Source organism: Euprymna scolopes, chromosome 18, assembly GCF_053919585.1.
Source record: "Euprymna scolopes isolate OS-2025 chromosome 18, ASM5391958v1, whole genome shotgun sequence".
Classification (NCBI taxonomy): domain Eukaryota; kingdom Metazoa; phylum Mollusca; class Cephalopoda; order Sepiida; family Sepiolidae; genus Euprymna; species Euprymna scolopes.
The window spans coordinates 98,418,368-98,435,220 of record NC_136499.1 but is presented as its reverse complement, the minus strand read 5'-3'; the positions used below and the strand labels follow the sequence as shown (position 1 = coordinate 98,435,220).

The 16,853-nt window shown below is 33.4% G+C and overlaps 1 protein-coding gene across 5 annotated transcripts in view; it reads left to right on the top strand.

The window, feature by feature from the left end:
* The window catches only part of LOC145297709 (rho GTPase-activating protein 44-like), a 473,021-nt gene that overhangs the window by 240,309 nt on the left and 215,859 nt on the right, over window positions 1-16,853 (top strand). The gene's annotated exons all lie outside the window — the stretch shown is intronic.

Here is a 16,853-nt window from a genome sequence, read left to right as displayed (position 1 = left end):
GAGTGGAGAACCAGGACAGCAACCAACAAGGAAGACTCTTTCTCGGGTCCGCAAGTGATCAGTCTTTGATCATGATTGGTCTGTTATCTCATGTGATCGTTGTGCATGGGCTGCCATGATTAAAATTTAGTGCAGGCTAGGGAAGAAATCAGCTCAACAACAACAATGTCGGTTGTTTATGATTAAAAAAAAAAAATGTAGGATGGTTTTGAAGCAACTTTTATTACTTTTTTTTTTTAAAATAAATTTCAATAAACTTCAACATCAGAAACCAAGTCTATTATAAATTTATGCTCTAATTCTAATTTATGTGACAAGTATCTTATTTCTTAGAGGAATTCTTGGCATGTGAACGTCACCAGCAATTACATATAATTCTGATGATTCTAAGGAAACGGTAGAAAGAAGAAAGAACTGAATCTTAGAAATCTTACTGTTTTTTTCTTTCTTTCTTCAGTGTTTATACTTGAACAGTAATAAATGAAAAGTCTCGTTGAAACTTGATTCAGGCTGTTGTGTTGGTTTCTTATTTTTATATTACTAGGTTATTTATTTATTTTTTTCAAAATGTCACTGTCTTTCGTTTGGTTAAACAGATTTTGTTTCTAAGATGTTAGTTTAACCTGAGGGTGGAGGTCGGGTCTCCATTGGTTTCTGCTAACAAGCTATGTAAGTCTTTATATTTTCAAAGGGTAAGGATGAGTGAGTCTTTTATTGGAGTGTAAAGAAGGAAGTTTAATTTATTTTCGGATGAGGGGAGTTCTCGGGTGATTTTGGGGTTGTGGGAGGGTATCATTTGCTGTAAAAAGATGTATTGACTGAAAGGGATGTGTCATTTTACTGCTTTTCGGAAAACTTTGGAAACAAACTGAAGGTCCTAAATATTAAGGATGCAGGTGGATACCTGTTGGTTCTCCAGGTGGTTCCTTAAAGTGAAGAGTTAAAGGTTCCATGCCGGTTTGGCTGGGTGGATAGTTGGGGGAGTAGGTTTGCATTAGTTCGGACAGGAGGATAGTTAGTCAGGGGTGGGGGTCGTGTCTGTTCTTCTGGGTGGACAGATGATTGGATGATTGTATGTGTTTGTCCCCTTGGGTTATGAGAGGCATGTTTTTTTTTTTTGTTTTTTTTTAATGCAGAGTGGACAGGGTCTCGATCTGTTTCATTAATTGGAGAGGAGTTTGTTTTCCTAAGTGTTAAATAAACCTAATTCTGCTTCTTTTTCCAAAGTGATTGCTCTCAGTTTTGATGTTAGAATATTCAACAACTTAAATCTCTGGACATTAAAGAACTTTCCTAAAAAAATTTTGTGCAAGATATTTTCAACAAAAGTTGAGTATATAGGTTGACAAGTATCCACACACACCCACACATATGGCTAATTCATCTATGTTTTGCTGTTATTAAAAATGTTTCTTCATATTTGAAATATAAAATTGGTAAAGATATAAGATTCTTTTAAAGTTTCTGTACCCCACATCTTTCAACTTCTTTATTTACTATTCAAAATATGTCCTTGACAATTGTGCATTATTTAGTGTTTTGATGAGCTTTACTGCACCTGATGATCACTGCACACAATGATTCATGTGTGCTCTCCTTCGTCAACATTTTTTCGAATTAAAACTTAATGTTTACAATTAACAGGCTTTTATGTTTTCTGTAGATTTTATATTTCAAATACGAAGAAACATTTTAGATTGCAGCAGAACATACATGAATTAACCATATTATATAATTATTTACTATAATAATTATTTAATACCTACACACACTAGTGTTTCATCCTTTCGGGAATCTTCAGTGCAGGGTGTCACAATTAACACCACTCAATAGATCCGAATCCGGCAACAGAAGCCATCTCGGTCTTCATTAGCAAAGACCATATCCATTCGGCTACCGTTAACCATGTTAATAACGTGTATATATATATATATATATATATATATATATATAGTGTGTGTGTATGTGAGGACACTTTTCAACCTATATACACAACAAATTTTTGATCTACGGACTTGAAATTTAGTACAGAGAGTATTCAGACATGTGGAAAACTAATGAATCTGTTTTTAACTGGAAAAAAGGGCTGCTAAGGGGTCAAAGTTGAAAAATTGAACTTGGGGGATGTCAAATTTTTGTCCGTTTGCAACTGTTTAACTGTACACAAGCAGTTGTGAAATATGACAGCTATCTTTATGTTAAGAATAAGTAGGTTTGAAAACACTTTTTAGAGTCATGGCAAACTGGCCTAATGGTTATCATACTTGACTCACTGTTTTTAGATTTTGATTTCGATCTCCACTCAATTTTTTTTTTTTTTTTTTTTTTTTACTTACAAGAAGTAAACTGTTTAGAAAAAACATAATAACCGCATAAACATGTTTTAATTTCTTTCCATTCTTTTTACTCCATTTTTTTTTTTTTTTTTTTAAAGTAATTTAACGTTACGTTTAATACCGGGCAACATTGGGTACATCCTCTAGTGTTATTATATATACATAATTATTTACTATAATAATTATTAAATACCGACAGACACTAATTTTTCATTCTTTCGGGAATCATCAGTGCAGGGTGTCACGATTAACACCAGTCGATAGATTCGAACCCGGCGACAGAAGCCATCCCTGACTTCATTAGCACTCGTTTACCGTTAACTGCGAGAAATGCTGTTGAATTTGAAACATATTTTTAAATGCTTTTTAACGTTTGTCAGAGTGATCTAATCATATGATGATATGTGCATAAGAGCTAAATTGACCGACTTTTTAATTTAACTGAAAGTACTCAATGATAAGAAATAACTTTCTTAAAGGGGCTGATATAATTATTTACTATAATAATTATTAAATGTCTGCAGACACTAGTGTTTCGTCCTTTCCGGAATCATCAGTGCAGGATGTTACAATTAACACCAGTCGATAGATCCGAACGATTGTCTATAGTTTTTTGTGACTGAATGATATTTTTAGGGAGTTAATTCCTATTTCAATCAAGTAAATTCTTTCAAGTTGAGAACAAAATGCTGACTAGTTGGATTTTTTCTTGATTTTTCTGCAATAAAACGTTCACTTATTCACCTAGGGAACAGCATCTGTCATTTTTCTTTTCCTCTCTTAACTGACCGTAAACTTGCACACAAACAAAACAACGTCCAAAAATGAAGTCGGTGGGGCATTAGAATATGCCGACTGCCCCCCTGCAGAGGGTAAAAGTCCCTCAATGGGGGTCCTGGATATGACCTAAAACTATATCCAGTGTGGAGCCACCCTTTAATTACCATTGTTCCCAGTTCCACTCTGACCCGGAGTGGTAGTACCTGTTAGGGTCCCAACTATGGGTTAAATAGAAACCGACGCGAAGACAGCAAATATATTCTATTAAAAGAATCTTTGGATTCGGCATTAAATAACCCGAAAAGGGTTGATATGCCGTAAAACAAAAACAACCAACCAACCAACCAACCAACCAAAAATGAAAAGACGTCTGTCAAACAGATAAAAGAAAAAATGTCAGAAACCTTCACTAATTTGCACCAACTTTTAACGTAAACTGTAATTCACAGCAACAACTATCAATGTCTCTGCTGTCTCTCTCTCTCTCTCTCTCTCAAAACTCAAAACTCAACTTGCTGTTTTCTCCAATTCATCCCTTTAATTGACACTATATCTCCTAATATGCAAATCTGGCACATCTACATAAAAAAACAATCTACAAAATAAGGTTTCCCTTTTCTTCTCACCCCCACCCCAGCTCATCATCTGATAGGTCAAATAGAAGTACGGACGTTGCATGAATAATATACCTTCTATTACATCCCTATCCACACCAATATCAATATCACACAAATGGCAGGGAGAAGGTTTTCAAAGAAAGAAAATTTGAAGATTGTAATACTGGGTATGGGGCAGCCAAACCAGCTGCCAACATTGCCCTGCTTTTTATTGAAACCAACCGAGAGCTCTTTTAAGCATCCTTGTTGTTCCCATAAATGCAATTGTCTGCTGGATCTTTTTGGCACTTGGTTCATCAGGAATATTAGTTAGGTAGGACTCTAGGTTCTTCTTCATAAGCCCTGTGGCACCTATAATAACTGGTATGATTGATATCTCTCTAAGATTCCAGTTTCTTTTCATATCATACATGAGACCTGTATGTGTATTATAATAAAATCATATTACTGTCTATTTGTTTGCAATTTGAATATGTACAAAAAGTATGCTATTTCACAAATTAATTTTTATACTGAAAACGGATAATTTTTTGTCTTTTTACTTGGAAGTCACTACTTATCAAGGCCCGAAGGCCATGCGAGGATAAAACTTAATGAATGTAAGGTGGTTGTGTAGTAATCACCAGGGCTATAACAAGAGCATATTCTTTTCATTGTTTTGACTCTCGAGTATATATCCGACACAGTTAATCAATCAAGAACCACATCACTCTATATAAAAGCATATAAGATATTAACTGATATATACTCGAGAGTCAAAATAATGAAAAGAATATTCTCTTGTTATAGGCCTTGTAATCACTTATGGTGTAAATTGAGTAGAATTTGATTTATTAAGACGGCTCAGCAAGAACTTGTTTACATTAGATTTGAAGGCTACCATGTTGTATTCAACCTTGAAGCATGCCAGTGGAACAGTTTTCTAAAGGGGGGGGCAGTTCTGGAAAAGTATCTTATACACCTTTATTCCATCATCATTTCTATATATACTACTTATTAAAAGAAAATCTACATTAAAGGAGTTACCTAATTTACATTAAAGAAAATCTATTTAAATAATTAGCTCTGTTATTAATAGTAATCGAATTGTAATTGTTTTGTTTAGAAATATTAAAGTTGATTTATTTACTTTTAATTTATTTTTAATTATTTGTTAAAGTTGACACTAGTGACGTATTAAAATGAAAGTAAACTTTATCTATTTAAACTATGACAGTTATTTCCCCTTGACTGTTTGATTTTCATAGATGAATGTGTGTTTTGTGCTTCCATACATCCAACTTTAGGTCTACTTTTAGGAAAATGGTAACGGGATAAGAATTTAAATATTTGGTGTATCTTAAATAGTATGTAACTAAACCCTCCAACCGACAATGTATAGACCTGGCAACATCAGGTATATACAGCTAGTGTGTGTCAGGTTTCGATCCTCGCTTGAGGTAGTTGCCTGTCTAGCCGCACTGATGAGCTGTGACACAGTGAAATAGTACTGTATGTGGATGACTATAATGTTCCCTATCTTGAGTTGAGCATATTGGAAAGTGATATACAAACTGCCAATAGCGTACTAAGCGACAAATCGAGCGGAGGCATTTGGACGATGTCAAAAACATCGTTAATTCATTACCCATACAGCAGCAGTCATATGGCGCAATGGTGAGAAGCCTTGACTGTCATTTGGGCAGTCGGTTTCTAACCTCACTTGAGGCAGTTGCCTGTCTAGCTGCACTGATGAGCTGTGAAACAGCGAAACAGTACTGTATGTGGATGACTATATATATATATATATATATATATATAATGGTTGTATAGATTGGTTTCCTAGATGTGAATCCAATGAAACCTGCATTATTATTAAAGAGTGCTTAATCAAAGACAGAGCTGGTGTATAGTCTTTTTATTATATAAACATTATTGGTTACATATGGGCCACTTCAAAAAAAAAAATGAGCGATATTGAAACAAGAGTCAAGATTACTTTTGTTTTTTATAAGATATTCGGATGTGGTTTACACTCAGGAAGTGTTACTTCATTGCTGTTACTTCCCTGATATAAAGTAAATAAATGATGAAATAAATAGATTATCAATAAAATAGATGGATAATGAAGTTGCTGCCACCAGAAAAAAAAACAAAAACAACAACCATAAGAACTTGAGACCAGAAAGTAACAGTGATGAAGTAACACTTCCTGTAACAATGAAGTAACAGTAATGAAGTAACACTTCCTGAAAGTAACAGTGATGAAGTAACACTTCACTTCCACACCCGAATATGTTACAAAAAACAAATGTAGTCTTGACTCGTTTCAATATCGCTCCTTTTTTGGTCTGATGAAGTGGTCTCTTTGAATTGGGATTCCACTGAAACATGTATGCATATATGTAACCAATAATATTTTTATAATAAACGGACTATATATATATATATATATATATATATATATATATATATATATATATATATATATATATATATATATATATATATATATATATACACACACCCGATTGTCTCTTTGCTTAGAATCTTTCGTTGATGACCTTGGCAGGTGGTAAACACAATTCCTTAATCAATAAATATAAATCAAAAAGAAAGCAAGAGTAAATGCATTTATGTTTACGTTTGAATATAGAAGCTGCCATTTGCAATCTGCCAATCCGTTCTTTGAGCAAAGCAAACTTTAATATGAAGAAAAAATGAATAAGATTATTTATAATCTTTGGAATCTTCAGTTTTATTTAAATGGAAGGATTTTCTCTCGAGATAATTTGATTTCTATTTTTAGCTTTTTGTTCAGATAAACACATTGAAAGAAAGCTCAAGGAAATAAAATAAAACAGTATAAATGGAAGAACTTACCTGATTTTCTTCAGTTTTATTTATTTGCATTAAAAAATTTTTAAGAATAATTTAAAGGAGTGTATTATACAGAATTATAAACAAACAAAAATAAAACACTTATGTCGTGCAGCTGCACCCCCCCCCCCGGAAACATGACTACCTTTTAAGACATTTTTGGTTGATGATAGCGATAAAATGATTAAAAGAAAGAAAATATTTAAATAATTTAAATTATTTTCATGATTTACATATGAAAATATGAAAGAACTACATTTTGTAGCCTATTAAAAACAGGCAAAAGTTATAGACCGTTGACTTGAAATGAGTGCTTTATGCCAAACTGATGGTTGAATATGGTTAAATTTATGCTCAATTTTGTATTAAATATTGATCCCTAACTATGCATAGAATGGATACCATAATACTTAGTTTGTGGCATCTTATCTTAACAAAAGTCCATACAAAATTGCAGCCAGATCAGCCGAGTAGTTTGAGAAAAAGTGGAACGGACAGATAGACTATTTGTGTTTGTATTTTTCATGATTTTAATCTTTGCTGCAACATTAAAATTGAGTTGAATTTTTTGATAAGGACCAGTTGAAGTTCATTTTACAAAATTTTTTCGCAGCCTTCAGGCAAGGATCATAACGCAGTATTTTGTTGCATGGATGATACGCTTTATGAGGGAGGGCGTCATTGGAGTTGAAGCTTTAATTTTATTCTTAAAGTGTCACTTGAAATTAGATGTGATGAAAAAGATTACATCTCATGGAATTCAGAAAAAAGTGAACACAATTTGCAATCTTGTGCACACAAAAAGAGTATTTAGTTCTTTCTTTTACTGCAGTAAATGTAACACTAGGATCAGAAGTCATCGCCCATGAGGAGGAGCTCTCTGACCCACAAAAAGTGCCTGAGCAGCCCCGTCGGCATTCTCCAGTAAGGACACCTTTGGCGATTAGCAATAAACTAATCCTTTCTCAAAGGGAGAAAGCAAAGCCTGGGAGAGTGGACCTCCTAGAACTGCACTGAAACATCATTACGCTGCAATCAACAGTGACCAGATCATTACAAGAATGGTTCAGTCTCTATTGATTTTGGGGGTCAAAAATAAAAATGACAAGGGAGGTGGGGATAATAGAATTCCTTTAAGATGCCCATTTCAGACTTTTCTCTTGCTCCTAACCTCTATATTTTTTAAAACGTTAAAAAGACACTGTTTATTCTGAAATTCTACTTCTACGACTTCTACTTCATTTCCTACCACAGTTGTATTACTCCCAATTAGAGATCGACTCACTTATTTTTGGTTCTAAACAAACCAGAAAACAGTGGGTGGTCTATTTTTCAAAATGGTTGGGAGGGCCTGACTAATCTGTTTTATTTCTTTCGATTTGAATGTTTTTTTGTTGTCTCACGTGTTAATTATTACAATACTCACTCGCACACCTGACAGCAATGTTCCAAAATTCACCAATTAATTACTTTTTGGAGTTTACCTTGCACAGACATCGATGACAGACACTTTATCTATATATATAAAAGCCAAACGTCTGTGTGTATGTATGTATGTTTGTTTGTAACGCTAAAACTTTTGAAAGACGGAACCAAACTTGACAAATTTGGTATCATATTGAAGCCCCATCATCCGGATGACAAATATCGAAATTTCACGTCAAACGGACCACTAGAAGTTGGTCAACTGATCAGTTATCTTCGAGGGGGGGCCCCCAAAAAACCTGTCATTATTTATATATATAAAAGACAAATGTTTGTTTGTAACGCTAAAACTTGAGATGAAAGATTCCTCTCCCCTAAGAATAAAACATATGTTCAATATCTGCTTTTGTTTTTTCATTGTTTATATGGTCCCGAGCAACGCCAGGTAGCCCTGCTAGTTTTATGTATAGACTAGCCTGGGTGCCGGGTGTTTGGACGTGTGCGTTGAGCAAAAAAAAAAAAAAAAAAAAATGTGATAGTAGGTAGGTAGGCTCGAACCCCTACCGTGAAGGAGAAAAAGAACATGAAAAAAAACGTGATGTCTGTGCTGTTGCATCCATCGCCAAACCGAAAGTGACGTGGTTTAAATTAAAGATAGTCAATCGAAAAGAGGGGATGTCTTTAAAAAATATCGGTGAAAAAACAGCGACCCCCTCCCTGTAAAGTGCCCAGTTGAGGGTGAAGGAATTAATGTTTTTAGCCAATTTTTCGATATTTATCGTCCGAAGGGTTGAGTTTCAAAACGATACCGATCTCGGGAAAATCTCTCGCCTCTGTTGAAAGTTTTAGGCATACATACATACGTAAATAAAATTTTAAAAAATACATACAAAAAAAAAAAAATATAAAAAATATATACATACATCCATTTAAACACAGGTGAAATTTATATTATAGATTATATCTAAGGTACCCACTACTGTATTGTGTTAATTCTGATGTGATGACTTATTTATAGTTGGATTTAGGTGTTTTTAACAGTGTGTTTGTTTTTTGTTTTTTTTTTCACGCCGTTTTAAACACATGCCCATCTCCTATACATGTACGCACTCATTTTATCTGCTGAATTCACCGAGATTACCAGATATGGAAGTGTTCAGAATTGAATCTGCCCTTACATAAATATGTGAGCATGTGTGTATGTATGTATGACCATATATATAATATATATAATACCATTTCCTGTCAGTGTACTTGTTTTCCTTCTACTGTAAACCTTGCAATAGGTAAAAATGTAAGTGGCAGGGATAGATAAGGAACTCTTAAGTAGTTGTAAGTTCATAAAAGCTTTCTTAACTCATCATCATTCTGTTTGAATCATATGTTCTTGTTTTTACTACTCTATAAAAACTGGATTTCATTAGTGTAAGTGGGGAGGGGCGAGACAAATAACTATTCATTTTTCTACTAAATGAATACCACTTATCAAGGCCAATGGCCACTCGACAAGGCATGAAGCCACTTAATGTAAAGAACTAAAAAGGACAAGAAAGATGATTATCACAAATGCAGGGGATGCTTATTGACCTTAGTTTTGAAGACTAAGATTATAGGGTAGAGGAAAAATAACAGGAAAAGAGTTCCAAATGCCTGTAGTTTTTGGAAAGTGACTTGAGTAAAAAGTTGTCTCCTATTAAAGTATCAAAACAGTGAATTTGTGAAGACCACTAGACTGAGTCAAACGAACTGGAATAAAGGAAGCCGGGAGTAAATTAGGCAATTCTGAAGACCATATGCCATGATAGTGTTTATAGAAAACACAGAGACTAGGAACATCACGTCTGTGTGAAAAAAAGAAGCGATACAGAGAAGAAATGGTGGGGCTAATCAAATAACAAATAGGCTTCTGAAGTTTATCAAGAAGAACCTTAAATAGGATTATATTATTTTAAAATGACCAATATCTTTAAAAAATGGATGTAACTCTGTATTCTTGTATACAGAGTAATATATTTCTTTGATTAAGCAAAAAGAATATAAAAACTGCATAGTTAAAAAAAATAAAAACAAAACACATTGTAAATAAATATACTACGAACCAACGACACATAGGTACCTCTATATATAAATATATAAAAGCGAAAATGTTTGTGTGCGTTTTCGTGTATGTTCGAGGAAGGCTTTCTTTCCGATGCCTTCTCGTGGGTGTCGCTTCTTCTTAAAACTTTTTATATCACATCTAAATCATAATATGTACGAGTTAACAACGGGGGTCGAACCGGATGTAAACATCACTGTCAACTATCCCCGCAGTAAAACGATTTGACCTCATTAAAAACTGGAATAGCGTGATGTTTGACATTCACTTTTTAATCACTCTTACATTGACTGTCGCTGTAGCGCAGGTGTTCAGGCTCAGCCTATGGGCCTTAAGGTTTCGAGCCGACTTGTCACCAAGCATCCCCCCCCTTATTTTTAAAATCGCTGTTTTTTTAATCTTTTTTTAAATATTTAAACAGGGTTTAACTTCCTTTTTGTTCTTTTTTGCCCCCCCCCCCAAAAAAAGCACACCTACAAACACCCGGTCAACGCCAGGTACCCCCCACTAGTCTATAAATATAAAAGCAAAAATGTTTGTGTGTGTGCGTTTTCGTGTATGTCCAAGAAACGCTTTTTTCTAAGAACCGATTGGTCGCCTCACAACTTCTTAAAACTTTTTATATCGCGCCTAAATGATAATATCTATGAGTTAACAACTGGGGTCGCCTGTCTATTTAATTTGCCTGACTTTGAAAAGATAAATATTCAACAATTTTCGATCGCCGCATGTGCATTAAGCTTTTTCGTATAAAAAAAAAGAAGCGAACAGACTTGCAATAAATAAAACACTGTCCCGCACTCAAAGTTGGTGTCATTAACTCGTCAAAAACGGGCACCTGCCAAGTCGCACATTTTTTTTTCACACACTTTATTATTTTCCAACTGCGCGTCAAGGCTTCATTTTTTTTTTTTTTTTTTTTTTTTTTTTTTTTTTAACAACCAACGATTTTTGCTTTCATTTACCCAAAAACGCACACCTATAAACACCCGGGCAATGCCAGGTACCTCCCACTAGTCTATAATATAAATCTCACCTGTCTGTTTAAATGTATGAATGTATGTATGTCTCGCAACAACTTTCAACAGAGGTGACGCATTTTCACAAGATTGGTATCATTTTGAAGCTCGGCCCTTCAGACGACAAATATTGAAAAATTGGCCCAAAACATTAGTTCTTTCACCCTCAACTGGGCACTTTTCTACAGAGAGGGTCGTTTTTTTTTCGCTGACATTTTTTGTAAGTCATTCAAAGCTCGCATAAACGATGTCATTTCGACTGCCCATGACGTCACCACCATGGTAGGCTCATCGATAAGGCAGTTTGTTTTGTTTGTTTTTTTTTTTCACCTCTTTTTCCTCTGACGCGTTACATGTTCGAACCTGCTTACTACTCCTATTTTTTTTTTTTTTTTTTTTTTTTTTTTTGCTTAACTAACACCCTTGCACACACCTCCACTTTCTTTTCCGCGTTTGCATCACGAGTTTGAGCCTGCCTGCCTACAACAACGTTTTTATTTTATTTTTTTATTTTTTTTTGCTCAACACACACTTCCAAACACCCGGGCAACGCTGGGCACCCAGGCTAGTTTATAATAAACGACAACAATATGCAAACCGCAAATCTTCATCTGATCTTTTGGACTTTGTTTTTTACAGATGTCATTCTTAGTATTACGTTATTGTTATGTCTTAAGATCAGTATTCAAAGAATCAATGGTTTATGAGGTTTAGTAGTGTGATATCCAGAAATGTACTCTGCCAGTGGAAATGGTTGTTTACAAATGTGTTGACTAGCAACTAAATGGCCAACCACAGAACTTGTTTCATTTTTTTTCCCCTACTGCATTGTTTATGGGTATTTTTCTCAGCATCTTTTGAACATTATGATGTAATTTTTTTTTTTTTTTTTTTTTTTTTTTGAAGGCCATCTGTCTTGGTCTGTTTTGCTCTACTTGTGGTAGACCTCCTTCCACTGTTACTCTCCTTTCATTACTCATGTGATTTAGTTTAGACACTGTGTACAACCTTAATTGAATTAATCATCCTTAAATCACGTGTGTTCGGTCGTGTCACATGATTTGGATCAAATAGACTTGAGGCACCCTAGAATGGGCAATACCCAAAACGATACATTTTGCCGTAACACAATTTTTTTTTTTTTTTACTTCCGGTTGAATTACGAAAACATTGCACAATTTTGCTATCATTGATTTAATTAAAAAGAGAAGAGTGTATTTAGAAAAAAAAGTTTACAAATACATAGTTTTATTTACAAGCACATTTTCTTATATGCAGATTTTAATAAGAAAAAAGTTTTGTTAAAAGTTGACCGTTTAATCCTTACTACAAATGATAATAATTATGAACTAGCAGGAGCTGTGGAAATTCCACAGCAGACTCCTTCATATGTGATATATTGATGCTGGCATTCTATGGATGTTTATCGTAAATGGGGACGCTCTGATATTATTATAGCTCTTTTGTTAAAATTGCAAAAGTATTTATCTAAGCTAGTAGGGATGCCCGGCATAGACCGGTCATAAAATATGCTTAAATATGATATCTTAATTCATGCAGATTTCTTATATATTATTATAGAGTCAGTTTTCTATTAATTTTTATATATTATAAAGTTGTGTTTTCAAGAATAAAAAAAAAATATCCATATGACTTGGATGCATCAGCTTAAACCAAAAAAATATTTGTATATAGAAATATAACTTGAGTTCCTTCAGCTATGGTCCTGGATATGACCTTAAACTATATCTGATGGTGAGGCCCCAACTTGTGGGCTTTGGGGAGTGTGGAGCCACCCTTTATTTGTCATTACTCCCAGATCCACTCTGACCTAGAATGGTAGTACCTGTTAGGGTCCCAACTATGGGTTAAATAGAAACTGACTTAAAAAAAAAATATATATATATATATATATATATATATATATATATATATTCTATTAAAAAATTGTTCTTCCAAAATCACTGGATTTGGCATTAAATAACCTGAAAAAGGTTGATATGCTGTAAAACAAAAACAAACAACCATCCTTCAGCAATAATCGAATCCAAAACCAAAACTTATGAAGAATTTTTAGTAAAATTATTTATCACAAGAAATAGGTCATAACAATTAAACGGCAGTCATTAAAAAGATGTAATCATGACACAATAACACGCTATCATGTTAATTTATAGATAACATAACATTTCTGTAGCTGATGGAACAAGAACAACTTGTCCCAACAGATTAGTCAGCACTGCAAATGTCATTGTTTTTATAATCTCTTTAAGTATCCCAAACCAGCTAGTTTTGTGTGTAAAAATGGATAGCAAAATTCCTTTCAATTTCAACTTCTGGATAACTTGGGGGGGGGGTATTTTCATAAAATTTTAATGTAAAGAAAATTTGATCTTTTGTCTTTAGAAATTTACAACTCTCTTGTGTCATTTTTTTTTTTTATATATATATATTATTTCGAGTTAGATTACTATTTTTAGTGATAGTTGATTTATTTCTTAACAGTTTTTCAACTTCATGCACACAATATTGGTTGTTTTTATGCATATAAAAACAAACCTATCTTAAAAAAGGTCACTTATCAATATGGTAGGCTTGGTAGACTTCATGTTTTTAAGTTGTCTTTTTTTTTTCCAAAAAAGTCATGTTGAAAACTTAAATTAATGAAATTTTTGCCCTATTATCAAATTGTTTCTACATGGTCCAAATCTGAGTTTTTGAGATTTGATATTAAAAAAATATTTAGCTTGATTGCTACTATGTGATGAATTACATGAAGGTTTAGTGTGTTAATTGTTGAAATGAATTCATAATTTCTCCATTGTGATGGATTTTAATTAACCAATGACATAACGTTTGTAATAATTTTTCACTTGTTTAAAGTGTATTTTTAGTTATACACCGAAATTCTGCTTCTATCCAATAGCACACAAAAAAAAAAATACACAAAAAAAAATACACAAAAAAAAAATACACAAAAAAAGATACACAAAAAAAGATACACAAAAAAAAAAGATAGCAATTTTTAAAATTTCCAACAAATTTTGAATGGTGATAATTCGTTAGTTCATTGTGCTACCAAAATAAATTTAGTATCACTGTTTGTTTTGCAAAATTTTATATGCTCACATTAAATTTTTTTAGATACAACTAAAACAAATTGTTGGTTTAAGATACCTACTTTTATACCCTCTGTAGACAGAACAATTCTTGTAGACATTGAATAAAGGAAGAATTAATACAGAGTCTATGTATTTGGCAATTCCTTTTTGGATGATAGAATGATAAATTTAGTAAGGAAAGAATAAATTATAAAGTAATACCTTGCGATATGAATCTAATTTGTTCCATGACTGCCTATGTATTTTGAAAAATCTGTATCCCAAAATAATTGTTCTCATTTGAATTAAAAGAAAGATAATTAATCCGTTCCAAAGGTAAGATATTTCCCCAAAACAAGCTGAAAATTATGCTCTAATTAACTCGATAATCACTAAAGAAATATAAATACAACAGTAATGACACAGAAATTGATATGAAATAATAAATGTTAATAAAAAAAAATAGTTGTACTCACCGCCCAGGTGAGTGCTAGCATATGGGACACATGCAAGGAGGAGGAAGGTAGGGAGAAAAGCAAGGCTACCAGGCACACACACACACACACACACACGTGGTAACTAAAAAAGGGCAAGATTATACGCAATTAAAAGCGCTGAATGAACTTACTAAATGCCTAATATTTAAATCTTAATGTAACAGAAAGAATAAATAAAGAATAAAATTGAATCCAACTTACCATGAAGACAGGGATGAGTGGCTACTGAAAGTGAGTTAAGAGGAGGGTGTGAGAGAAGGCTGAGACAACATAGCCTAGTCTATAATATGCAAGCACTTTTTTCTTTCTTTGCGTTTTGTAATGGGGGGGGGTCCTTTTTTTTGCTTTGCTTTGCTTTTCCTTTTTTTTATTATTTATAGGAGCTGCGTGAGTTTTGGAATCCTATCTTCAAATAATTTTAACATGGGGTGTAAATATAGATACAAGATATTGACGTATTTCCAAAAACATTATCTTAGAACATTCGTATCTCAAGGTATTAACTGTAATTTAAAACAGTTAGATGCATATATAAGTAAATGCATGTAAAATTTCACTATGGGACACATTAAAAAATATTTCATGGATCAACAGTAGTTCAGGGTAATCCAAAGGCTCCCTTTTCATTGGCTACTACAGAGATGTATAGGATTGCTCCACTTATCCTTGATCCTTACCTTACAATGTTGAGTGTTTAGCAAGGAAATATCAAGTGCAATTTTTTTGTTTTTAGTCTTTGGTATGACTTTGTTGAAGATTAAATCTCAGACTTTTGACCCATTAGTGAATACAAGTTTGAATTTAGAATTAAGTTGCAGACGCGCACGGGCTTATATGTAACATGATCATTTGTTCAGAGGGAAATTTTATTAGATTAGGAATGAAAAATTGAAATATAAGTAGCAAACAGTTTATCTGGTTTGCTGTGTAGTTTTGTAATGTCAGTGTTATGAAAATCTTGTTTATTTACATCTGTTGAAAATTCCAGTTTGATATTATTTACAACATCTGTCATTGTAAACGGGTTAAAACTCTGTGGAAATTGTAATGGAATTATAAATATTTATTTGAATTTTATTTTATGAAGAAATATTAAACGTCACTTAAATTTTACTGTCATTCTGAATTGTAAAATATTTTCTTATCATAGTTCTCTTGAGCCGGCAAATTATGGTGGCAGGCTATTAGCACAGCGTTACAAACGCAAAGTCACACCAGACTGAGAAGGTTTTCAAAAAATACAAAAATGTGAATCACCTCTGGATTCAGAAAAATAAAATAATAAAAAAAGGTGGCAAGCAAGATTCGTAAGATTCTTTTTTGAGGCTTGAGAGTGTGATATCACAGGCCCCTCCGCTTGAGAAGTTGCCAACCCTAATGCTATATGCTGTGGTTTCCTTTTCTTTTAGATTCTCTTCTGCCTGTGTTATCGTCTCTCACATTGGCAACTGCCGAGGAGGCGAGTACAGTGGCTCACAATTAAAAAAAAAATGAATAAATAAAACAACTCAAAATGCCAACTCTTACACATTCTGTAGTTATCAGTTGGGCTCTACACGCTACTGTTCAAATCTTAGTTTGTCGAGACCTCTTTGTCATCAGTTGACTTCAGCTCATTTCAGCTTCTTAAACTTTACCAATCTAATCCAAGTTGCAACCTGCTTTCAACTGTCCCAAACTGGAATCTGTACTCAACTGTCGCAAACTCAAGACTGTTTGTAAATTGTCCAGAACCATCATAAACTGTTGCAAAACTAACTCTAAATATATCGACCTCTATGTCCGGTCCTTTGCCTCAGTCAGTGTCACATCTTGATTAACAATCCTATTTCAACTGCCTTTGTGTGCCTTGCTTAACAAGTTCCTTCCTACTATCTTTCCACTAACCACATTTTCTATAACCTTTGTTCTGTTAATCAAGTAATCAAAAAATTCCACTTTTTATTATAGATTTTTTTTTTCTTTTCTTTTTTTTTTTTCCATTTCCTACCACATTTTTTGGGAGAGGGGCGGGTCCATAGTATCACAAGAGAATGACCAGTAAACACAACAAAGGAAACACAATAGTCAACAGAAGTTAAATTTTTAAAATATATTTATTTTTAGAGAAAAATGTATGAG